Source organism: Dendrobates tinctorius, unplaced genomic scaffold (genome assembly GCF_039654945.1).
Source record: "Dendrobates tinctorius isolate UK_male_01 unplaced genomic scaffold, ASM3965494v1 ptg000231l, whole genome shotgun sequence".
In the NCBI taxonomy this organism is placed as follows: Eukaryota; Metazoa; Chordata; class Amphibia; order Anura; family Dendrobatidae; genus Dendrobates; species Dendrobates tinctorius.
This window is the reverse complement of record NW_027361898.1, coordinates 2,343,293-2,356,356: the sequence shown is the minus strand read 5'-3', so window position 1 is coordinate 2,356,356 and position 13,064 is coordinate 2,343,293. Positions and strand designations below refer to the sequence as shown.

Here is a 13,064-nt window from a genome sequence, read left to right as displayed (position 1 = left end):
CCTAAATGCACTGAGTTGCCGCCATGTGATTGGCTGATTAGAAATTAAGTCTTAACACACAGTTGGACAGGTGTACCTAATAAAGTGGCCAGTGAGTGTGTATATGTATATGTATATGTATATATATATATATATATATATATATATATATATATATATATATATATATATATATATATATATACACACATACATACATACACACACACATACATATATACACACACACATACACACACACACACACACACACACACACACACACACACACACACCACCTCTCTCTTCTCACCTGTCTACAGCATCGCCCGCGCTTCCTCGCTCTGAAACAGCAGCGGCGCGCTCCTCTCTGTGTCAGACAGGAAGCGCAGGCGGCGGGCAGGAAGCTGGACGGGTCCTTGCAGCTCCGCTCCTGCTATTCCCTCTTGCAGGCAGCGGAGCTGCTTGGATCGCTCCCTGGCCGCCGCTACACATGAGGGCAGTTTAAGAATTGCTGCGCGCCGCCCCAGCCCCCGCTACGCCACTGACCTTCCCCTGGCTCCCCTTGTGTCCGCGGACCGACAAGGGCACTGCAGCGGCCGGTGCTGGGACGCGGACCCCTGGTCTATATGATAGAAAATACCCAAAAGTGACACCATTCTAAAAACTGCACCCCTCAAGGTGCTCAAATCCACATTCAAGAAGTTTATTAACCCTTCAGGTGCTTCACAGGAATTTTTTGAATGTTTAAACAAAAAAAAAAAAAATGAACATTTAACGTTTTTCACAAAAAAAATCACTTCCGTTTAAATTTTTTTTTTATTTTACCAAGGGTAACAGGAGAAATTGGACAGCAAAAGTTATTGTGCAATTTGTCCTGAGTACGCCAATACCTGATATGTGGGGGGGGAACCACTGTTTGGGCACATGGCAGAGCTCGGAAGGGAAGGAGCGCCGTTTGACTTTTTCACTGCAAAATTGGCAGTAATTCAGATCGGATGCCATGTCAAGTTTGGAGAGCCCCTGATGTGCCTAAACAGTGAAAACCCCCAACAAGTAACCCCATTTTGGAAACTAGACCCCCGAAGGAACTTATCTAGATATGTGGTGAGCACTTTGAACCCCCAAGGGCTTCACAGAAGTTTATAATGTACAGCCGTACAATTAAAATATCATTTTTTCCACAAAAATGATCTTTTCACCCCCAATTTTTATTTTCCCAAGAGTAACAGGACCCCAAAAAGCATAGTTACTTACCGTTAATGGTATTTCTCTGAGCCCATGACGGCACCACGGAGAGAGAGGGGATCCACCCCACGGGGACAGGAAACCTACAGATAAAAAAGGTGGTACCTCTCTCCCGCATCAGTTGTTTTACAGAGCATTAACGGAACTTTGGCCTAATACTAACACAACAACTTTAAGAAAAAGAAAATTCCTATAGTCATTAAACTGCAAAGAGGAGACACCACGTGACTTTCTGACTAAACTGTATTTACAATAAGTGCGCACCCCACGCGCGTGTAGGGAGGGAATATACGATTGCCGTCATGGGCTCAGAGAAATACCGTTAACGGTAAGTAACTACACTTTTCTCTTTCCCCCATGACGGCACCACGGAGAGAATTGCAGAGACTATCAATTAGGGGGGACCACTGCCTCCTGCACCCTTCAACCAAAGGTTAAATCTGAGGAGGTGACTAGGTCCAGCCGATAGTGGTTAAAGAAAGTTCAGGGAGATGACCAAGTGGCGGCTCTACATATCTGCTCAATGGAGACGCCTGCTCTCTCTGCCCAGGAAGTTGACACCGCTCTTGTAGAATGGGCTGTTATTCTGTCTGGGACGTCCGCCCCCTGCGACGAGTACGACAAGGTGATGGCTTCTCTTATCCACCTCGCCAGCGTGCGTTTCGTTGCCTTTCGCCCCTTTCTTGATCCCTGGAAGCAGACAGAAAGACCTATCCTTTCTACACTCCCTGGTGGCCGCTAGGTACTCTATTAAGCATCTTCTCACATCTAATGTGTTTAACACTTCTTCCCCCTTGTTTTTGCGATTGGGGCAAAAGGAGGGGAGGGAAATTTCCTGAGTTCTGTGGAATCAGGATGCTACCTTCGGCAGGTAGGCTGGGTCTGTTCTAAGTACCACCCTGTCGTCTAGGATCTGTGTAAATGGAGGGAAGGCTGACAGGGCCTGGATATCACTGATTCTATGGGTTGATGTCAGGGCTATCAGGAGGGAAGTCTTGAGTGATATCAGTTTTAGTGGAGCCTCTTGTAACGGTTCAAAGGGAGGTTTGGACAGGGCTGAGAGGACCAAGTTTAGATCCCAGGGAGGAGTGTTTAGGGAAGGCATAGGTCTGGATCTACCGGCCGCCTTAATGAACCTGGCCACCCAACGGTTCCCTGCCAAGTCATAGTTGTAAAGGGCCCCTAGTGCCACCACCTGGACTTTCAATGTGCTGGTAGCTAACCCCTGCTCTAAGCCCTTCTGCAGGAACTCTAAGATCTTTGATAGAGGTACCTCCCCCCTGCCCTGGTGTTTGATACCGAGGAACTTCCTCAAGATCCTCCCGTACAGTTTAGTGGTTACCGGTTTCCTACTCCGTAGGAGAGTGGACACAATTTTTGGAGAAGCCTCTGCTGCTCAACAGAGCCCTTTCAAAATTCCAGGCCGTCATATGTAGGTTCTCCACCTGAGGGTGCAGTACTGGGCCCTGGGAGAGTAAGTTTGGGATATCCGGAAGAACTGAAGGGTCGGAGATGGACATTCTCCTCAACCACGAGAACCACTTCCTTCTTGGCCAGAAGGGGGCTATTAGTATTACCCTTGCTTTGTCCTCCCACATCTTCCTCAGAACTGAAGGAATTAAGGTTATTGGTGGAAACAGATAAGCAAGGGGGAAGTGCCAGGGGATCATGAGGGCATCCAGGGCTAACGGGTTCCCGGAGGGGTCTATGGAGCAGAAGGTTTTCACCTTCTGTTATGTCCTGTCGGCGAATAGATCTATGATGGGTCTCCCCCATAGCTTCGTGATCTGAGTGAAAATTTCCTGATTCAACTCCCACTCCCTCTGTCTTAGCTGTGTGTGACTTAGGAAGTCTGCCGTCACATTGTCTGTCCCTTTTATGTGTAGTGCGGTCAGTGAGCTGAGATTTTCTTCTGCCAGTGCCAAATGGAAGATTGACTTTGTCACTTCCCTTAGGGCGCGGGATCTTGTACCCCCCTGATGGTTCAAGTAAGCAACTACTGTGCAGTTGTCCGAAGACACCCTTACGTGGGGGGACCTGAGGGAGCCCAGAAAATACAGGAAGGCGACTTTTACCGCTAAGAGCTCCTTCATGTTTGAGGAGGCTGCTTCTTTGTCCTCCGTCCAGACTCCTTGTGCTACCTGGTTGTCTAAGTGAGCCCCCCACCCCCTGGGGCTTGCATCTGTGGTAAGGACTCGAGATATCAGTAATACCCAAGGCACCCTCCGGGATAGGTTGGATGATTCCGTCCACCACTGCAGTTAGAGAGCTGTTTCGGGTGAGATGTTTAACCGCCCTTCTAAATCTCCGTGAAGAGAAACCTCTGCGGCCAGTATCTCCCACTGGAGATTCCTTGTGTGGGCTTGGGCCCACTGCACAGCTGGGATGCAGTCTGTCATTGAGCCGAGCAGGGACATGGCCTTCCTCAGATGTCGCTGTGTGAGTTTTTGTCCCTGTCGCTTTCTGTTTAAGTGTATCACTTTCCCTTCTGGAAGACTGCACTCTTGTCTGAGTAAGTCTATGGTAATGCCCAGGTACTCTTGTACTTGGCTCGGGACTATCCTAGATTTTGGCAGATTTAGCAGCCAACCTAGGCTGGTCAGTGCCTCCATAGTTCTGTTCAGCTGATCGCTGCAGTGAGAAGGGGAGTTGCCTATCACTAGAAAGTCATCCAATTATGGGACTATAAAGTATGTCCTCTTTTCTTAAATGTGCCATGACTTCCGCTATGATTTTTGTGAAGACTCTCGGAGCAATGGCCAGCCCTAATGGGAGAGTCTTGAATTGGTAGTGCTTTATCTCCCCCTTATAGTGACTGCTATCCTGAGATACTGGCGGTAGTCCATGTGTATTGGGACGTGAAAGTACGCATCTTAGGTCGAGTACCGTCATGTAACAAGCTGGAAACAGCATTTTTACTGCAGATTTTACTGTTTCCATTTTGAATGGCTGGATTATCAGGCACTTGTTTAACTTTTTCAGGTTTATTATCGTCCTGAATGTCCCGTCTGGCTTCCTTCTTAGGAAGACAGGGGAATAGAAACCTTTTCCCCGGTGGGGGACCTTGTATCACTGATTTCTCCACCAGGGTCTGAATCTCTTGTTGGACTGTGTCTTGCTCTTCCATTGACCGTCTCTGCGGGGTCACTACAAAAGAGGGTTTGGGTGAGGTGTGGAAGTTTAATTTGAGGCCTGTTTTTACCACATTTAAGATCCAGGAACTGTTTGACATCTTTTCCCAGGTTGGGAAGAAGTGGCCCAATCTTCCTCCTACCTGGGAGACACCTTCATTGGGGTTGTTTCTTGTCCGCTGACTTCCCAAACATGAACCCTTTCCCTCTTCTGTCCTCCCACTTATCCTGGGAGTTTTTAGGCAGCTTTCTCTGGATAAATTTCCTGCTCCAAAACAGTTTGAAGGGAAAATTGGACTGGTTGGGAAAAGACTTCTTTTTATCCCCTGCTTTGTCCAGGATATCGTCCAATATGGGGCCGAAAAGGAATTCACCTTCACAGGGGATGGATCAAAGTTTGGATTTCGCCTGCAGGTCCCCCGTCCAGCATTTGAGCCAGAGTGCTCTCCTTGCCGCATTCGAAAATAAAGCTGTCTTGACTGTCAGTCGGATTGAATCTGCGGATGCATCCGCTAGAAAGGCCGCCGCTCCTCTCATCAATGGAACAGAGTCTAAAATTGCGCTTCTTGGGGTTTTGTTCTTCAGTTGGTCCTCCAACTGATCTAACCACACCATCAAGGCTCTCGCTGTACATGTGGCAGCTATGGCTGGTTTCAGTCCTCCTCCGGCTGTCTCCCAGGAACCTTTTAGAAACGTTTCTGCTTTTTTGTCCATGGGATCTTTTAATGGTCCCATATCCTCAAACGGAAGAGCAAATTTTTTCGAGGCTTTTGCTATGGCTAGATCTACCTTTGGCACTTTTTCCCAATATGAGCAGCTTGGGTCCTCAAAGGGATATTTCCTTTTCGGAGCCAGGAGGCCCTTTTTTTCCGGCCTTTTCCATTCTCTCTGAATTAGTGCTTGGACTTTTTCGTTCATTGGGAATGCTCTTCTCTTTTTTGGTTCCAACCTGCTGAACATGGCGTCCTGGATAGTTCTTTTGGTTCTGGTGTCTACCAGCACCATAGTGGTTCTAACTGCTATTACTAAATTATCCGTTTCCTCAATAGGGAAACAGCTGCAACCCCCCTCTTCAGAGGACGAGGAGTCGGATGCTGAACTGTCTGAGTTTGATGTTGAAGGTTCGCGCTCCCTATCGCTGAGGTCTGATTCGGGGTCCCTGGTTTTAGCCTTGCTATGCTTTTTGCTTCTTTCCTGGATGGTTTTAATGGTGTTTTCTACCTGGTGTTTGATTAGGGCCCTAAGGTCGGAGGTGAACCTCGGAAATTCTTTACAAATCGTGTGATCAATGCACGCTTGGCAGAGCCTTTTCCCCCACCCCGTGGGAAGCTCCTCTTTACCAAGTGGGCAAATCTTGTGGTTGGCCTTCTGCGTGCACTTCTTCCCCTAAAAGAGAAGGAGGCCCTAGTTACAGCTTGTACTTTCACACACAGTCCATTTACCCACCAAGCCGAAGAAGGGCCACCGGGTCTGCCGAAGCCTTGTCTTTTGGGGCCACTGCCCCACTGGACTCTTTACTGCGATGGGATTCAGAGCGGCTGCTGCTGTGTCTGGTCCTTGGGATCCTTCTTAAGGCGTTGCTGTTGTTGCGGTGATTGCTGCGGCTGCCGCCCTGTGTCGGAGGACATATCCAGCTGCGGTTGCTCTTCTGGAGGCTCGCTCATGCTCCCAGGAGATGCAACCGTCTTTTGCCCGGTGATCTCTTTAAATATGGCCGCTCCCCTCCCGGCCACTGCCGCTTGGGGGAAGCTTTTTTCCTTCTGGGGTGCACGCCGCTCCTGCCTCCCCTACCCGGCACTCCGGGCTCCCAGGGATGCATTGCGCCGCACCCGGCGCCGACTTCATTCGGTCCCGTCCCCCCGCGCGTGCACTCCGAGCTCGGTCCCAGAGATGCATGGTGGTGGTGGTGGTGGTGACGGCGGCGTCCCCGGGAATGCGCGTGCTCTCCGCTCCCAGGGATGCATCACGGTGCCCCGGATACTTCCTGTGCCTACGTCCCTTCTACACCTGGCCACGTACCTCAGGGAGAGGCGGTCTTCTGGAGTGTTCTGCCGCCTCTCCCCCCCCGCACACCCTGGAGGCCCTCTGACTTCCGGCGGTGGCGCCTCGGGTCACCAACCCAGCCGGGACAGGGAACCCCCGCTGTCATCCTCCGGATTGGTCGGCCACGGCACCCAACGACGATCGTTGAGTCCGTAGGCTCCCTATGGGGACAGGAAACCAACTGATGCGGGAGAGCGGTACCGCCTTTTTATCTGTAGGTTTCCTGTCCCCGTGGGGCAGATCCTCTCTCTCTCTCTCCGTGGTGCCGTCATGGGGGAAACAAAGTTATTGTGCAATTTGTCCTGAGTACGCTGATACCCCATATGTGGGGGTAAACCACTATTTGGGCGCATGGCAGAGCTCGGAAGGGAAGCAGCGCCATTTGACTTTTTTTGGCTGGAATTGAGATTGGACGCCATGTCGCGTTTGGAAAGCCCCTGCTGTGCCGAAACAGTGAAAAAACCCCAATTCTAACTCCAACCCTAACCTTAGCCCTAATGGGAAAATGGAAATAAATACTTTTTTTTATTTTATTAATGGGGTGATAAAGGGGGGTTTGATTTACTATTTATAGCGGATTTTTGTATTTGGCAGCTGTCGCTCGCTAAAAGACGCTTTTTATTGTAAAAATAGTTTATGCATCACCATATTTTGAGAGCTATAATTTTTCCATATTTTGACCCACCGAGTCATATGAGGTCTTATTTTTTGCGGGACGAGTTGACGTTTTTATTGGTACCATTATCGGGCACGTGACATTTTTTGATCACTTTTTATTCCGATTCTTGGGACGCAGAATGAACAAAAACCATGAATTTCTTTTGGGGGTGTGTTTACACCGTTCGGCGTGCGGTAAAATTGATAAAGCGGTTTTATTCTTCGGGTCAGTACAGTTACAGCGATACCTCATTTGTGTCTTATGTTTTTGCGCTTTTATGCAAAAACTAATTATTTTTGCATCGCTTTATTCTGCAAGCTATAACTTTATTTTTTTGCTGATGACGATGTGTGGCGGCTCTTTTTTTGTGGGACAAGATGTTTTCAGCAGTACCATGGTTGTTTATATCAAAATATATATATTTATATTCAAAAAATAAATTTATTAGGGAATATATATATTTTTTTAATTTATTTAGCTTTTTTTTTTTTTTTTTTTTATAAATTTTTACACTTTTTTTTTTTTTTTTAAACTTTATTACATTGTCCCAGGGGGGACATCACTGTCATGTGATAGATCGCTGCACTGTCACATCACAGATCGCTGTGACAGATCAGCGATCTGTCACAGTCAGTGCTGGTGGATTCCTCATGCCGGCACTTTGTAGGCATGAGGAAGCCGGCTCCCTGCAGGCCCCCGCCACCATTTTGGATCTGGGGACCTGCAGGGAAGGAGGCCCCCCGGAGCAGCGCTGCACATCACACTGCTGCGGGGGTCTCAGGGAAGCACGGAGGGAGCCCTCTCCCTGCCGATGCTTCCCTAAACCCCAGGTATACTGCGATCGTGTTTGATCGCAGTGTGCCAGGGGTTAACGTGTCGGGGGTGGTCCGTGACTGCCCCTGACACATAGTGCCGGGTGTAGCTGTGATAATCAGCCGACACCCTGCCGCGATCAGCTGCCCTCCCCCAGTGAGCGCAGCTGATCGCGCTAGACGTACTATTCCATCCTTGGGACTTAGTTCCCAGGTCACATGGACGGAATAGTACATCTAATGTAGGAAAGGGGTTAATGTTCCAAATAAAAGTCACATATGATTCCTAGACAAGTTTAACAAAAAAGTTACCAACCTCAAAAAAGATACGCTGTTAGTAATGGGAGATTTCAACATAGTCCCAAACAGCCATTTTGATTTCACTACAACAAGTAGACAAAAATCAATTTCCTTAAATAGCTGGCTGTTCAGAAATGAATTATTTGATGTTTTTCGCTGTTTAAATACAACTTCAAAGAATACACATTTTTCGGATGTACATCAATCTGCCTCCAGAATAGATCTTCTTAACAGATGTGTTTTCCCTACCTAGGTTTATTTCTGTCTTCATAGGCCCAAAATCTATCTCAGCTCACGCCCCGGTATTTGGTGACATAGTGGATGGCCAAACCACAAAACCAAATTCTTTGGAAATGTACCGTAATTCCTCCTTATTTCACAACCCAACCTACAACAAAGAAATTTCTTCAGCCCCAGAAAACTATTTTAAAGAAAAAAAAATCAGACCTTCATAACCCATTCTTATGCTGGAACGCGCATAAGACTGTGATTAGAGGGGTTCTAATTCAGATTTAATCTAGAACGAAAAAAAAATAATAGATCGAGATTAAAAGACCAGCAGACATTAATAAAAGCAAAGGAAATTTTACAAGCAAACAGTTCCATACCATGCCCCACAATTCAATCAGAATTAACTATTCTACGGCAGGACCGGAAGTCGGTCATCTTTTCCTTTTATTATGCGGCTATTAAATCATCTAAATTTAAACAATATGTCTCTCTATATAAACCATCTAAATTTATGACTAACAGAAGAAAAAAAGCTGAGGCTCAGAAACAGAATAGACAAAAACGCATCCTCCAACGGTGACACCCTATTACTCCCCCCAGGATATTATATAAATATAAATATATACGGTATATCTCCATCCTCGTAATGTCTTCACATACTGTTCCGTCCAGATGTGTCCGGATCCCAGAATTCCAAGCGGCAGAAGTTCACCGACCGCCATATTGGGACAATGAAGGCTGTCTCAATATGGAGACTGCTGGTGGTATCAGCCTCTTGCGTGGTACCACCAGAGGAACACAGTCACACACACCATACACAAGGAGCGCATGCGCAGCTTTAATGTGACCGCAGCTATCTATCTGCACAAAGATGGCGGTGGTCTGATTTACTGCACCTGCGAGAATACCAAGCAGACACAGTGAATCATTTGGCTGATCCCGGCGGCAAATGCGCGACCTGTAGAGGCAGAGGAAGCCGGTCACATTAAAGGGGTTTTCCCACGAACAAAGTTCATTTTAAAAAATGTCTGTGTCTGACCGTGTAAGGGGCATACCACATCTCCTGGGCGGGGAGGAAGCAAAATCCAATAGAATCTATAGAAATAAAATTTATTATTATAGAACATACCACAGCTCCTGGGCAGGGGAGGAAGCAAAAGACAATACTGACATTATAGCAGGGGATCACAGAGGAGTCATTTTGCGAGGTAAAACATTTCACTTTTTTTAAACAATATTTTACCTCACAAAATGTATACTCTGCGATCTCCTGCTGTAATGTCAGTATTGTCTTTTGCTTCCTTCCCTGCCCAGGAGCTGTGGCATGAATAATAATAATAATTAAACTTTATTTCTATAGATTCTCAACGCTGCAAAGCCTGCCCCCATTGTGGCATTACCGCCCTCCCAATGTGATAGCATCGGGGTATCTTTCTAGTCCTTCCTAAACTAATCACCAATGACCAAATTGGATTTATAAAAGGCAGACAATCAATAGATGGTACCAGACGCCTCACCAATATAATTAGATTGATTACTTGAAGAAGAATTAGTTTCATTATACACTGCTCAAAAAAAAAAATAAAGGGAACACCAAAATACCACATCCTAAATAGCTCTGAATGAAATATTCCAGTTGCAAATTTTTATTCATTGCATAGTGGAATGTGTTCAGAACAATAAGACATAATTATCAATGTAAATCAAAATGAATATCCCATGGAGGTCTGGATTTGGAATTATACTCAATCAGTGGAAAATCAAATTACAGGCTGATGCAACTTCAGAGGAAATGCCTCATGATAAGTAAAAGATGCTCAGTAGTGTGTGTGGCCTCCTCGTGCCTGTATGACCTCCCTACAATGCCTGGGAATATTCCTGATGAGTCGGCGGATGGTCTTCTAAGGGATCTCCTCCCAGACCTGGACTAAAGTATCCTTCATCTCCTGGACAGTCTGTGGTGCAATGTGACATTGGTGGATGGAGCGAGACATGATGTCCCAGATGTGCTCAATCGGATTCAGGTCTGGGGAACGGGCGGGCCAGTCCATAGCTTCAATGCCTTCATCTTGCAGGAACTGCTGACACTCCATCCACATGAGGTCTGGCATTGTCCTGCATTAGGAGGAACCCAGGGCCAACAGCACCAGCATATAGTCTTACAAGGGGTCTGAGGATCTCATCTCGGTACCAAATGGCAGTCAGGCTACCTCTGGCGAGCACATGGAGGGCTGTGCGGCCCTCCAAAGAAATGCCACCCCATACCATTACTGACCCACTGCCAAACCGGTCATGCTGAAGGATGTTGAAGGCAGCAGATCGCTGTCCACAGCGTCTCCAGACTCTGTCACATGTGCTCAGTGCGAACCTGCTTTCAGCTGTGAAGAGCACAGGGCACAAGTGGCGAATTTACCAATTCAGGTGTTCTGTGGCAAATGCCAAGCGTCCTGCATGGTGTTGGGCTGTGAGCACAACTCCCATCTGTGGACGTCGGGCACTCAGACCATCCTCATGGAGTCGGTTTCTAACAGTTTGTGCAGACACATGCACATTTGTGGCTTGCTGGAGGTCATTTTGCAGGACTCTGGCAGTGCTCCTTCCTGCACAAAGGCAGAGGTAGCGGTCCTGCTGCTGGGTTGTTGCCCTCCTACGGCCCCCCTCCATGTCTCCTGGTGTACTGGCCTGTCTCCAGCCTCTTGACACTACGCTGACAGACACAGCAAACCTTCTTGCCACAGCTCGCATTGATGTGTCATCCAGGATGAGCTGCACTACCTGAGCCACTTGTGTGGATTGTAGGGTCCATCTCATGCTACGAGTGTGAAAGCATAACCAACATTCAAAAGTGACCAAAACATCAGCCAGAAAGCATTGGTACTGAGATGTGGTCTTTGGTCCCCACCTGCAGAACCACTCCTTTATAGAGAGTGTTTTTTTTTTTTTTTTTTTTTAATAATAATTCTTTATTTAAAGACTCAAAACAAAATCCAGGTTAACATAATAATTGAAGACACGTAGACAAATACAACTTAACTCCCGACCAAGACAACCGTCCACGAGTCCCTAACATCCAGGGAGCCGGTAGTAGAGATCAATTCGGAGGGTCTGTCATTTTTAAACTTTTAACAAACAGTATCGGAAAGAAAAGACAGAGCAGGGGAAGAAGAAGGAGAGCGGGTGGAGCGGGAAAAAAAACAAACAAAAAAAAAAAACAGAGAGAGTGTGGGGGAAATAAGTAATGGAGCCAAGAGAGTCAAAAAAAAAAAAAAAAAAAAAAAAAAGGGGGGGGGGGGGGGGGAGGGAAGGAAAAAAATCGAGTGGGTAAGAGGAAGGAGTACCCACCCGACCAAGTCAACCACTCAACCTGATGTTTTCAGTTAACCTCATGGGGGTTTGCCTCCAGCATTAGATCACAAGACTCACTAGAGCTTCGAAAATCCATCCATCCAAGCAGCCCAAAACTTTGGGTATGATTCATGTATGGATGAGGTGAGGTCCTCCATATACATAATTTCATTGACTTTTGCGATCTACTGAGTTATGGTTGGAGGAGCGTGACTCCTCCATTTCTCCGGCATGCAAGCCCTCGCAGCCATGAGCAAAAATTTCAACAGAGAGGATTTATAGATCCGGAGAGGGATTTCATTATGTTGGAGCAGTGTCAGAGCCGGAGTCAACTTTTCAGAACAGCCCATAACCCGACAAAATTTCTCACCCCCCCGTCCAAAATGATTGCAATATGTGACATTGCCAGAAAATATGAAAAATCGTGCCCTCTGCCCTTCCAAACCTCCAGCAGTTGGGGTCAATTTCCTGAAATGTGTGCAACCTCGACGGCACTCTGTACCATCTGGACAAAATCTTATAGCCAGCCTCCTGGAATCTAGAGCTAATCGAGGCACAGTGTACAAGGGTAAAAATTCAAGTTTTCTGATCTTCCGTAAAAGAAATATTTAAATCTCTCTCCCACTGCGCAAGGAAAGAAGGGGGCGACCGGCTCCGGGAATCCATCAGCATAGAGTAGGTTTTAGCTAAGGTGTGTCTGATTGGGCCCGGGCTATTACATAAAAGCTCAAATTGGGTTTTGGGTCGTCTAAATGAACTTTTAGGGGGAAGGCTGCTGAAAAAGTGGGTAAGTTGCAAACACCTCCAACTACCCAGGGGTATTGGATCTGTTTTGGTGGTAAGATCACTCAGAGAAGGCCAGGAGGCTCCCTCTCCCCAGGTTTCTACTCTATCCATCCCCGAATCTATCCAAAAGACGAAAAATGGAGTCCGAGCGGCTAGGGACAAATAGAGTGTGTGTTGATAATTGACAATAATTTCCGTCGATTCTATTTGCACAACAGCATGTGAAATTGATTGCCAATCAGTGTTGCTTCCCAAGTGGACAGTCTGATTTCACAGATTTGATTTACTTGGAGTTATAGTCTGTTTTTTTTTTTAAGTGCTCCCTATATTTTTTTTGAGCAGTGTGATTTCGTTGGACGCCGAAAAGGCGTTTGATCGTTTAAACTGGGAATACTTACAAGCCACGCTACAAAAATTTGGCCTTACCTCTCAACGTACCTCTGGAATCATGGTGTTATACGCGAATCCTAAGGCCAGAATTTATGCAAACAACCACTTTTCCACCCCTTTCAGTATAACAATTGGGACTAG

General features: G+C 46.8%; 1 protein-coding gene across 6 annotated transcripts in view; it reads right to left on the bottom strand.

The window, feature by feature from the left end:
* PRRC2B (proline rich coiled-coil 2B) overlaps positions 1-13,064 on the bottom strand; it is a 119,416-nt gene that overhangs the window by 46,234 nt on the left and 60,118 nt on the right. The gene's annotated exons all lie outside the window — the stretch shown is intronic.